The sequence below is a fragment of the Arachis hypogaea genome, chromosome 2, assembly GCF_003086295.3.
Source record: "Arachis hypogaea cultivar Tifrunner chromosome 2, arahy.Tifrunner.gnm2.J5K5, whole genome shotgun sequence".
NCBI lineage: Eukaryota > Viridiplantae > Streptophyta > Magnoliopsida > Fabales > Fabaceae > Arachis > Arachis hypogaea.
Window position 1 is genome coordinate 21372275 of NC_092037.1, and position 13016 is coordinate 21385290.

General features: G+C 35.7%; 1 long non-coding RNA gene across 1 annotated transcript; it reads right to left on the minus strand.

The window, feature by feature from the left end:
• Positions 1-2530: 2530 nt before the first annotated feature.
• On the minus strand, positions 2531-6277 carry LOC112741089 (uncharacterized). The gene is made up of 3 exons (XR_003171370.3): positions 5354-6277; positions 5128-5242; positions 2531-2799 (listed from the first exon to the last, which is right to left on the minus strand). It is a non-coding gene; the product is annotated as an uncharacterized lncRNA (long non-coding RNA).
• Positions 6278-13016: the final 6739 nt, after the last annotated feature.

A 13016-nucleotide genomic window follows, 5' to 3' on the forward strand; every position in this document is an offset into this window, starting at 1 on the left:
CATCAGCTTGAACATTTAATATTTGTGCAAATTCATACCATTCTCTTCTTAAATAAACTTCATCATCCGCTATCTATGTAATGCGACAAGGTATAAAATAGCCACACTGAAAATTAAATTGACTTTTATTTCTATTAGTGGAATTACATTAACGCACTAGAAGGTCAATAGTTTCTAAAAAAATATAATATGTTATAAAATTATTTTTATTACGAAAGGTTTAAAAGAAGAAAAATTTAAATTTAATACCAATTTTTTAAATTGCAACTCCAAGACTGATATAATTCTAACAAAACTAAGCTAAATTGAGAAAACTCAATCTCACTGTATGCTCCACTTCGAAGATTTTTCGGCAGACGTAGTAGAAAGCATGGAGGGAATGGAATCTAAACTTGGTCTATAAAGCTCATTAGGTACAATTGCTCAATAAGAAATCGAGCTCTAAGAAAACTAACTTTACTCATATTCCATTAGAATATATGAGAAGATTCAACCATCCTTTAGTAAAATAGAGTTCACTACCTCTTTGTTGAACTATTATATATATGTAATTAGAACTCGAATTAGTGAATATAATTTGAGGTGGAATTTGATGGATGTGATGCATTATAAACAAGTACGGCAAAGAATAATCGCACTGTAACATTAAACGAAAAGAATAAATTTGAGTAAGAACAATTATCAAATTATCAAAAGAATAATAATAGAATGGCCACATAAAAAATTGTAACTTGTACTTTAAAAGAATCAACTTCGGTGAAAAACGGAAAATAAATTATTGCTCTTTGAAGTACTCAAGAAAGAATAACAAATTAAAAAATTAAACAAAATATTTTGACTCTTAAATCTAAACTCGTAAATCACAAAAAATACTATATGTAACCTTTAGTAACATGAAATTAATTATAAAAATTAATTATTGATATCAATAACAATTTGATACTATATAATACACACATGTATTAGAGTGAATATTAACAAAGCTATTAACATTTTGATCATATTTATGTCTAGTTATGTTTGATTAAAAATTATATTATAATTATTGACAATTAGAATAATTGATAATTAGTATAATTAGAATAATTGTCAATTAGAATAATTGAAAATTAATATAATTATTTAATAAATACTGATTTTATATAATTATATAAAATATATTTTTTAAAAATAAATTTAGAAGAGAGAGGTAAGTATACTGGCACCTGAATGTGCCACATCAACATTTTTTGCACCAAAATGATACTTGTTATAGAATATAATAGTTATGTATAATTGACAATTAGTATAATTATTCATTAAATGCTGATTTTCATATAATTATAAAAAAGATACTTTCTTAAAATAATTTGAGAAGAGAGAGGTATGTATATTAACACCAAAATGTGTCACGTCAGCATTATTTTGAAATTACATCTCCAAACTTGACATAATTTTAGCAAAATTAAATATAAATTGAGAAAATTCAATCTCATTATATGTTCTATTTTAAAAAAATTTGGGCTGACTTAGAAAGCATAGAGGGGATGGAATTTGAACTTGGCCTATAAAACTTCTTGAAAGCAATTACTCAATCAAAAATTAAACTTCTCCAAAGAAACTTTTATTCACATTCAACTATCTTTCAGTAAAATAGAATTCATTGTCTCTTCGTTAAATTGTTATATCCATGTATTAGAACCCGAATCAGTGAATACAACTCAAGATGATATTTGATGGATGTGGTGCATTATAAATGATTGTGACAAAAGACAATCGAATTGTAATATTAGAGAAAAGAATAAGTTTGAGTAAGAATAATTATCAAACTTTAAAAAGAATAATAATAAAATGGCTACATAAAAAAAATTGTAACTTATACTTTAAAAGGATCAACTTCAATGAAAAACAAAGAATACATTTTTAATTTACGAAATAGTCAAGGAAGAATAACAGATTAAAAAATTATACTAAATACTTTGGCTCTCAAATTTAGACTTATGAACCATAAAAAAACACTATCTATAACTTTTAGTAATACAAAATTAATTATAGAAATTAATTATTGATATCAATATCAATTTGTCACTAATTAATACATGCACACATGTATTATAGAGCATTTAACAAAGCTATTTATGTTAGTATCATATTTATTTATGGCAATTAGAATTATAAATTTAGTCGTTTAATTTTTTATTATTGATATCAATATCAATTTCTCATCGTCTATGTTTGATTAAAAATGATATTATAATAATAATTCACAATTAGAATGATTGAAAATATTAATAATTGATCATTAGCCTAATTATGTATTAAATGTTGATTTTCATATATAATTATAAAGAAGATATTTTGTAACACCCTAACTACCAAAGCTCACGCTTCCGACTACGCGACTCTGATAGCTCGGACATTACGGCGACACTTATACTATTTATTACTAAAATATGAGCCTGTTTAAAACTTTTAACCGCAAAACCGCTCCCTAAAATACTTTCATTCGACAACATACATCCATAGATACCATATAACTTACAAAAACTCATAAAAGATACATATATATAGATATATATATATATATATTTATAAATAATATCATAAGCAGTATCCAATACAATTCCTATGCCTCTTACAGAATATCTCAAGATAAAGGCGAGGGTACAATAAATAATAATCTAAAGCAATGCAGAACATCTCAACAACAATTAAATAAACTCTTCGTGACTTCTGCGCCCACATCTTGAAAGGGGAAAAATGTAGGGGGTGAGAACATCATCCTCGAAAGGGTTCTCAGTAGAGGCTTTTTGGAAATTACTGTAATAGGATACATGAAGATAAACCGTACCAGTGATTAATAACCGTCTTATGTCTCTTTTCAAAAACAACGGATTTTCAATAAAAGTAAAGTCGAAAATCTTTTCTGAAAGAGGAACCGTTCAATTCTCAAAACATCAAAAGCCTTTCAAAAAGGTTTATCTAAATTGAACCAAAATAGCCTTTCATATTTTATTCCAACCCAAAAACACAAAACCGAAATCAACCATCGGTTCATCTCATTCCAACCACGGCCCTAGGCCCAAGAAATCCAACCATCAATCAAATCACCACAATCCAACAGAGTCCAGTTGCAAACATAGATAGGGAGTTCAAGCACAAACAAACAGTTACAGCAAGTAGAACAATTAGCAGTTAATCACAAAGGCAAACTAAGTACAATATGCACACCCAAACAATGTCACATAGATGCATATGATGCATGCCTGTCCTAGTGACTGATGATATCATCTGTCGGTTACCAAGCCAACCCGACGTGTCCGGTAGCTAACCCGAACACAGTCTCTCTGTTGCGCATTATTATCATTAGAGGGTATCTGCGCCCTGTCGCCATTAGAGGGTATCTGCGCCCTGTCGCCATTAGAGGGTATCGGTGCCCTGTCACCCTTACAACCAGAGAGAAAACACAAGCATACTCGATACAACATTCATCTCAACCATCCGGCTTAAATTCACAATTCATTCAATTGCATACATGCATTTGTACTCAACCATGGATCACCATCCATCTCAGCCATCCGGCTCACGGTTCAATCCAGAACCAGCTAATTTATCAACAAATACAGCCCTTCGGCTTAAATTCATAATTCATAATCAGCCATACGGCTCACAACTCATTCGGCAATCAGCCATAGTTCAATAGCATACACAGCCATTCCGGCTCATAACAAAATAGCACTTCCACCATTCGACATCATCAAATTCATAAATCGGCATTTAAGCCATAAATCACTTTTCTCAATTCATTCACTTTAAAATCAAGTTTCAACTCTTTTCAGCCTTGGCTTTAAACATCTTATTTCTCAAATCATCTCAGGCTCATAAGCCACTTTTAATCAAAGTAAATTCCCTTTTTTTTAAAACAATGCCACTCTCGGCATCCTCTTTCCAAAACTTCCAAAAGCATGGCAAGTTAAGGATTTATTTCAAAGTATTCAAAATCACCCATCCAATAATGGGATTTTATAACAAAAGTTTCTCGGCAGAGTCCCAAGTCTTTAGGGAAGGTCAGCCCACATCAATTCCTTAAAAATTCATTGAAACTCTTAAAATCATAGATTCTCAGTTCAAGTAAATAAAAACTGAATTTACTATATAAAACCTGCCATACAAAATCACAAGTTTCAACCCGGTCCAAAAATCAACTCATTTGAAACGGAACCGGTTCATTTGAATCAAACCACTTTCAGGTTTCCTTTTTGGAATCAATTTTTCTAACTCTTCCAAAATGCCTCAAACTTAATTACTCAATTAAAAGTTTAGATTCCTTTAAAATCACTAAAAACCCCTTTTTGTATTGAAATAAACTTTAGAGCATCATTCTTTCCTTCAGTGATTCAAATGGTACAAATAGTTCATTTCTAAATAAGCCAAACTCAACGCATAAAGTTCATTAAATAAATTAAGCTTGAAAACACAAATATTCTCTTAATGAATCAAATAATACAATTTCTCAAATCCAACCATTTTTAAATAACTTTTGCAAACAATACTAGGATTTTGCAGAAATTTTGGCAGCACCTCCCCTAAAACTTGGACTTTTGCCACCCGATTCGGGTCCCAACTAAACCGTTTCTCTTTCCTTTTCAACAGCTCAAAATCAGAAATCAATTCAAAAGCAAGCTAAATCCAACAGTCGCCTCAGTGGCATATCTCAGGAAAAACCATTTCAAAATCAACTCAATATTAACCGTTTTAATTCATTTCTAAAGCTTTAAAGAAACGGCTCAGTAATAAATCATTTGTCCAACCCAAGTCAATTAAAGTAAACTAGGCTGAATTCAAAAGTGCGTTCGACTTTTTCACATCATCAAATAATTGACTCAATTCAAATCAATTCTCAACGGATTAAACTTAGATATCAAAGCTTTAAAAGAATCAACTCCAAAAGCATTTCGTCTCACAAAACCACACAACAAATCCATTCATCAAAACCAAATAATAATCCATTTAAACATATAATTACATTCATCCAGGACAATAAACATCACATAAGGCTTATACAATCACCAAATACATTGTCTCACATCAGTATCCATATATAATAATTCCAATACATAAAATATAGTTTTTGGAAAGCGCCCCTACCTCAAAACGCAAATTCCATAACCCAAAAGCCTCATCAAGTCCTTTCCACCTCAAACCAAATTGATGGCAACCAAAACCTCAGCTCCAAGCCACTTTCGCAATAGTCTCGACAACTCTAATCACAACATACAACAACCGAAACTCAATCGTATAGTAATTAACGCCACAAACCTCAGCGTATGATAACAGAACAGTAACTAAAGGGCTTTCAAATCGAAACGCTTACCGAACCGAAGAAGGAATGGTTGAACCGAAACTGCGGCGGTCTCCGAATCGGTTCGGCGGCAACCCAGCAGTCAGCCCCAAGATGCAGCGGCGATCTGAACCACATGCAGCGACGATGAAGTTCCAGGAAACTCAACAAAAGGGAAACTCAACTTAAAAGTCTTATCGGCAGTGGAGCTCGGTGGCGGCAGCGGCGTTCTCGGCGGTTGAGGCTCGGCCGGAAGCTCCGGCGGCCAGAACAGGGCACGGCTTCTCCTTCCTTCGGCAGTAACAACAGTAGTGTTTTTCGGCAACCACCGATCTCCGGCATCAGCAACAAGAGCTCCAACTAAGCACCACGGAGCAGTAGATCGGCAATGCCGTCGGCCAAGGTGCGGTGATGGAAACGCCCTAAACCGCGGTGACATGCGGCGTCTATGGAAGTTCAGCGGCGGCTGGCTCTGTGACGAGGACGACGGCGCGGTGATGGCGCAACAGCAGCAACGCGGGCTGGAGGTGCCGACGATGGCGCCTGCTTCACCTTCTCTGTGCGCACTCCTCCTTCTCCATCGGTGGCTATGGCTCGCGCTTTCTCTTCAGGTCGCAGTTCTGCCTCTGACGCTGCGCCAGGATGATCGGCGACGGCACGGGCGTTAGCGACGGCAACCCGTGGTGGCAGTGGTGCGGCTATTCTCTCTCGATCTCCACCATTGGATGTGCGACGACGTTCCTCTCTCTCTCTCTCTCCCTCTGCTAGCAATGGCGGCGACGGTGGCAGTGGCACCCACCGCGCCGCCTCCCTCTTCTTCCCCCTCTCCTTCCTCTCTCGGTCCCCCCTTCCTTCTTCCCCTTTCTGTTTCATTCCTTTCATTCAAGATGAGGGGAAGGTTGCACATGCTACTGCTGCTGGGTGAGGGAAACATTGTGGGGGTTACGGCTGGGTCTTGGGGGAAACGGGTCGGGTTAGGGTTTTTCTAAGTTAGGGTTTCATTTTTGAAAATTAGGGTTAGAGGTACTTTTGTAATTTCAAATAAAAGTATAGGTAACATAGTAATTAGGAACAAATTTTTAGTCCAACAAAATTAATGTATAGAAATACTATTTGCTCCTCAATTTCACACTTTATTTTCAATAAAATGTCCAAATCCAAAAATTTAGAAATAATATAATCAATTTCTCTATTTTTCAAAATAGCAATATCAATATATTAAAATATTGATTATTTAGTCCATATCATATAAAATCCTTATTATTTCATAACTATCAACTCTATAATTTAAATATAGAAAATAACCCAATAATTATAAAATTGGATAATAATCATAACTCGTCTCAAATCCAATAAATCAAAAATTGCCTTAATTATCTCTGATAAAATAATTTCTGAAATTAAGGCTATAAATAACTATATGATTTGAGACTTACTCATAAAAAGACTTTGCAAAGGTTTTGGGTCTTACATATTTTTTTAAAAATAAGTCAAAAAGAGAGAGATATGCATAATGGTTTATGTACCCTTTACGAAATACTTTTTTATGGTGGTCCTTGAGATTCGTGGTTTTTACTATTTTAGTCACTCAAATTCAAATTTTATTATAGGTTTAATTACTCTACAGGTCCCTATAGTTTCACCGAATTTTTAATTAGGTCTCTATTCTTTTTTCTTTTCAATTGGATCCTTGTACGTTAATTTTTTTTTTCAATTAAGTCTCTGTTAATGTTTATCATCACAAAAAACGTTAGTAAATTGTGAAATGACTTAATTACCCTTGTCTTCCACCTATAAACACTCCATGTTTATAACTTATCTGAGCTTTCTCTTCTTCCCTATTTTCCATTTCTAGTTTTCATCTTCCACAAACTTATGGCTCAAAGTCAAGGAACCTATTTCGATAAAAAGCTCAATTAACTATTAATTTGAATTTTTTATTTCAGTTTTGTAGTTAGATATATTTAGTGTTTAATTTGTGTAACACCCTAGCTACCAAAGCTCACGCTTTCGGCTACGCGGCTCTGATAGCTCGGACATTACGACGACACTTATACTATTTAATTCTAAAATATGAGCCTGTTTAAAACTTTAAACCGCAAAACCGCTCCAAGAATACTTTTGTTATACAACGTACATCCATACTTTCAAAACGCTTACAACAACTCACAAGAGTACATCTATATATATACATATATATATATATATAATATTACAAACATTAACCAATACAATTCCTATCCCTCTTACAGAATATATCAAGAAAAAGGCGAGGATACAATAAAACATAACTAAAACAATACAGCGCATCACAACAACAATTAGATAAACTCTTCGTGACTTCAGCGCTCATATCCTGAAAGGGAAAAATGTAGGGGGTGAGAACATCATCCTCGAAAGGGTTCTCAGTAGAGGGTTTTTGGGAATTACTGTAATAGGATACATGAAGATAAACCGTACCAGTGATAAATAATCATCTTATGCCTCTTTTCAAAACAGTGATTTACATTAAAAGTAAAGTCAGAAATCTTTTCTGAAAGAGGAACCGTTCAATTCTTAAAAACTCAAAAGCCTTTCAAAAAGGTTTATCTATACTGAACCAAAATAGCTTTTTCATATTCTTCCAAACCAGAAACACAAAACTGAAACCAACCATCGGTCCATCTCATTTCAACCACGGCCCTAGGCCCAAACAATCCAACCAACAACCAATCACCACAATCTAACAGAGTCCTAGTTGCAAACACAGATAGGAAGTTCAAGCACAAACAAACAGTTACAGCAAGTAGAACAAGTAGCATTTAATCTCAAATAGTCACAAATGTAAACCAAGTACAATATGCACACCCACACAATGTCACATAGATGCATATGATGCATGCCTGTTCCTAGTGACTGATGATATCATCTATCGGTTATATAGCCAACCCGACATGTCCTGGTAGCTAACCATGGACAGAAACACCCATCACGGAGCAAGTAGGTTTGAGCTACAACCCCATTGCTACTACCCGCTCAACCCAAAGCCAGTGGAATAACCACTACTGCGGCGACTACCCAGGCGGGTGTTTAAAAGCTCAACCTGGAGCGAGTGGAATCACCACTACTACCGCTACTACCCAGGCGTCACAGTCTCTGACCTGGAGCAAGTGGGATGAACCACAACCCTTGCTACTACCCAGGTATCTCAAGCATATATTCATTCAGTCCCAGCCATGGATCAACATCCATCTCAGCCATCTGGCTTAAATTCATAATTCACAGTCAGCCATACGGTCCATAACTCATTTGGCAATCAGCCATAAATCAATATCATACACAGCCATTCCGGCTCACGGTTCAATCCAGAACCAGGTAATATTCATAATCATACACAGCCATTCTGACCCATAACAAAATAGCACTTCCACCATTCAACATAATCAAATTCATAAAACCGCCATTTAAGCCATAAATCACTTTTCTCAAGCCATTTCACTTTGAAATCAAATTTCAACTCTTTTCAGCCTTGGCTTTAAAGATCTTATTTCTCAAATCATCTCAGGCTCATAAGCCAAATTTACTCAAAGAGAGTTCCCTTTTTAAAACAAAGCCACTATCGGCATTCTCTTTCCAAAACTTCCAAAACCATGGCAAGTTAAGGATTTATTTCAAAGTATTCAAAACCACCCATCCAAAAATGGGATTTTATAACAAAAGCTTTTCGGCAGAGTCCCAAGTCTTTAGGGGAGGATATCATAACTCATTTTGCCAAATTCACTTAAAATCATTAAACACCTTGGTTTCCTGATTTGAGTAATAAAATAGGATCTAAGCCAATCCGAGTCATGTAATCAATTACTCTTTTCAAAGCCATTTCCTTTACTTAAACAAAACCGGCTTCAATTCCATAATTAAATCTGAAGCGTTTCAAACTGCTAAGAGAATCATTTTTGTTGTGTTAAACTAGAGTTCAAATGATATTCTGAATCTTATTCAAAATGTCAAAATAATGAGGTTCATCAATCGAAATCCAATTCCTTTTAAAATCATGAAAATTCTTCCAATGGACAATCTTTATGTTTAATAAAGAAAAACATAAACCCGTTTTTCCTTTTAAAACAGCCGCAAGGCAAAATTCTCTTTCAAATGACTTGTACCCAAAGACATACTATTCTTCTTGGAAAATAAGGGGAAATCATGATTCTCTTTCAACAGTTCTTTCAAAGCGTAGCTTCATCGCTTTCATAATTGTTCTAAGCAAAGATAATAAAAGAAGCCCTAAATTTACAATCCTCGAAGTAAATAGGAAAGGCATTAAACTCAAAATTTCCCAAATAACATTTTAAATAAAGACTCGGATTTTGTAGAAATTTCGGCAGCATCTCCCCTAAAACTTGGACTTTGCCACCCGGTTTGGGTCCCAACTAAACCGTTTCTCATTCCTTTTCAACAGCTCAAAACCAAAAATCAATTCAAAAGCAAGCTAAATTCAACAGTCGCCTCAGTGGCATATCTCAAGGAAACCATTTCAAATTCAACTCAATATCAACCGATTTAACTCATTTCCAAAGCTTAAAAGAATCGGTTCAGCAATAAATCATTTGTCCAAAACCAAGTCAATTAAAGTAAGCCAAGCTGAATTCAAAAGTGTGTTCAACTTTTCACATCATTAAAATAATTGACTCAATTCAAATCATTCCTCGACGGATTAAACTCAAATTTTAAATCTTTAAAGAATCAACTTCAAAACATTACATTTCACGAAGCCACACAACAATTCAGCCAAACAAACATCCATAATCATTTGAGACAATCAAGTAATATATAAGACAGATACAATCACCAAATACACAATGTCTCACATCAGTATCCATATGTAATAATTCCAATACATAAAACATAGTTTTTAGAAAGCGCCCCTACCTCGACAAATTGAAACTATAATCCAAACGCCTCCCAGAAATCCTTTCGTCTCAACCCAAAACCAAAGGCAACTTCAAAGCACAGCCCCACACATTTTCGCAGCAGCATAAGTAACTCTAAATTACAACAAGCAACCTCAGTTACTAGACTCTAAGAACATTAATACTGTAAATGCTTTAATACACGTACGGGACACTAATGTAGGGCTTTCGAAACGTAATTTCTTACCAGAATAACAACACGAAGCAGCTACGATTTCGAACTGGCCCCGGCAACAGCTCCGGTGGCGGCCAGAAGCTCCGGTGGATCAACTATAAAAATCGCGCAGCATTAAAACCTTCTCGAAATCCAAAAAAGTAGAAACCTCAATTAAAACCCTTACCAGAAGAGATCTCCGGCGACGGCAGCGAGGTTCTCTGGCGACAGAAATGGGCAGAAACTCCGGTGTGGTTCTGGCAGCCACAACAGCTTCTCTGGCAGCCATTCACGACGGGCGACAACCACTGCAGCAGCTGATTGGACGGCGGCAGTTTTTTACGGCAATGGAAGCTCCGGCGGCGTCGCAGGTGGCTTCCCCCTCTCTCTCCCGTCGTGTTGTCTCTCTCTCCTCGGGTTTCTCCGACAACAGCGGCGCGAACATCGGAGACCACCGTGGCTGGGAGCAGCTCCTTCGACGGCGAGGAACAAGGACCCAGCAGCGACGGCAATCGTCGGCTCTTCCCCCTCCGCGGCCCTCTTCTCCATATGTCTCTCTCTGCTTCGTGCAATGTTGGCGGAAGCTCGGCGGGACCGCGGCGGCGTGAGATTGGCGGCGGCGATGCGTGGCAGGTTCGGCAACTTGGTGGGGACACGCAACTGGCGGTAGTGAGGATGAGCGGCAGTGTCCAGCTGAGTGGCGGCTTCCTCACTCTCCTCTGCCACAACTCAGCCTCTCTCTCTCTTTCTGCTTTCGTTCCTTTCTTTCATGGAAGGGAAGAAACAAAATTGTGTGTGCTGCTACTTTGGGGGAGAAAGGGGATTTCGGCAGCAGCTGGGGTGTGGGGGAAAAGGGAATCGGGTCGGGTAACGGGTCGCTGGGTTAGGGTTTCATTATTTTGAAAATTAGGGTTAGGAGTAATATAGTAATTGAAACTCAATTAAATCCAACACTAATTATATATAGAAAATACTATTTGTTCATCACTTTCACAAATTATTTTCAATAAAATGTCCAAATCAAATAATTTGAAATAATATACTTAATTTCTTTATTTTCCAAAATAGCAGTATTAATATTTAAAATATTACTTATCTAATCCAAATCATGTAAAACCCCTATTATTCCATAACTGCCAAATTTATAATCTAAACATAGAAAATAATTCAATAATTATAAAATTGGATAAAACCCTCAATTTATTTCAAATTCAAAAAATAAAACTTGCTCTAATTATCTTTAATAAGATAATTTTTGAAATTAAAGCTACAGAAATACTAAATTTGAAATTAGCTAATGATAGCCCTTTTTCAAAGGTTTTGGATCTTATAATTTGTACAAAAAAATTCTTTCACTGGTTTGTTTTCCTGTTGTTAAAAAAAATTGCATCATCATCAGCATCATTCACAGTCCGATCCATATGCGAACCAAAACCAATCAAACAGGAAAACCACCCAAACCATAAAAAGTTTCAAATCCACGCACCCAATTTGAAATCCACAACTTCAACCAAACACAACCATATACATCATACACCAATTGATATATGGCTATCACTAATCTAGAAACAAAATACCTGATACTGTTCACCACTACCTTATACCTAACAGCCATCAACCATCACTCAAACACCTACAGATCCTCAACCCTCATAAAAAAACAGAAGCAGATTTGAAAAAAATAGAACAGTTTTTTTTGTAGTAAATAAATCACTTTTTGATAAAAAGAAATGTGTTGACAAAAAAAACCTTTTTCTTCACTGAGATAGAACCTGCCTCCATCAGCGGTGTCGTTTGTCTTTCTGCTCTGATCTCTCTTTACCAAACGCTTTTTCTGCATGCAGGAGCACCACGACCCTTCTCTCACTTCTCTGCGTCGCTCCTTTGACTTCTTGCTCTTAACACCACTCACCGCTGCCATTCTTCTTCTGCTTAGCTGCTTCAACCACCATCACCATTGTCTCTTTCTCTTTCTGAAAAAAAAAATAAATAAGAAATAAAAGAATTTACTGAGTTTAAAAAAAATAAAATAAAATTTACTTTGTGACTAGAAGCTTACATGCACAGCCGGCGTTGTCTCTGATTTCTTGTTCTTCATATATGCTATTCGCCAGAAACAGAGCAAAAAATTTGCCTTCTTCTTCGTCACCTCTTCTTTCTTCTCACTGTCATCCTCTGGGTCGTCACTGTCACTATCACCGGTGAGCTCCTCCTTACTCCTTGCCAGTGATCTGAGACTCTGCTGCCATCTCTGTCTCTTTCACTGGCGAAGTCTTCTTCTCAATCGCCGATTACATCTCTCTTCTTCTTTGGGATAAAATAAAAGGGGTGCTTTGGGTAATTTGAAAAAAATACATGTTTGTTCAGCAAGCCACTCTAATCAAATGACAAGAATATTCATTTTTAGCTAAGAATATTTTATTATTTTAAACGTTATATTCACAGTAGGGACTTAATTGAAAAAAATTTAACGTACAGAGACCCAACTGAAAAGAAAAAAAAGTATAGGGATCTAATTAAAAATTTGGTAAAATTGTAGGGACCTGCAGAGTAATTAAACCTTTATTATATTGGTCCCTGAGATTCAGATTTCGGT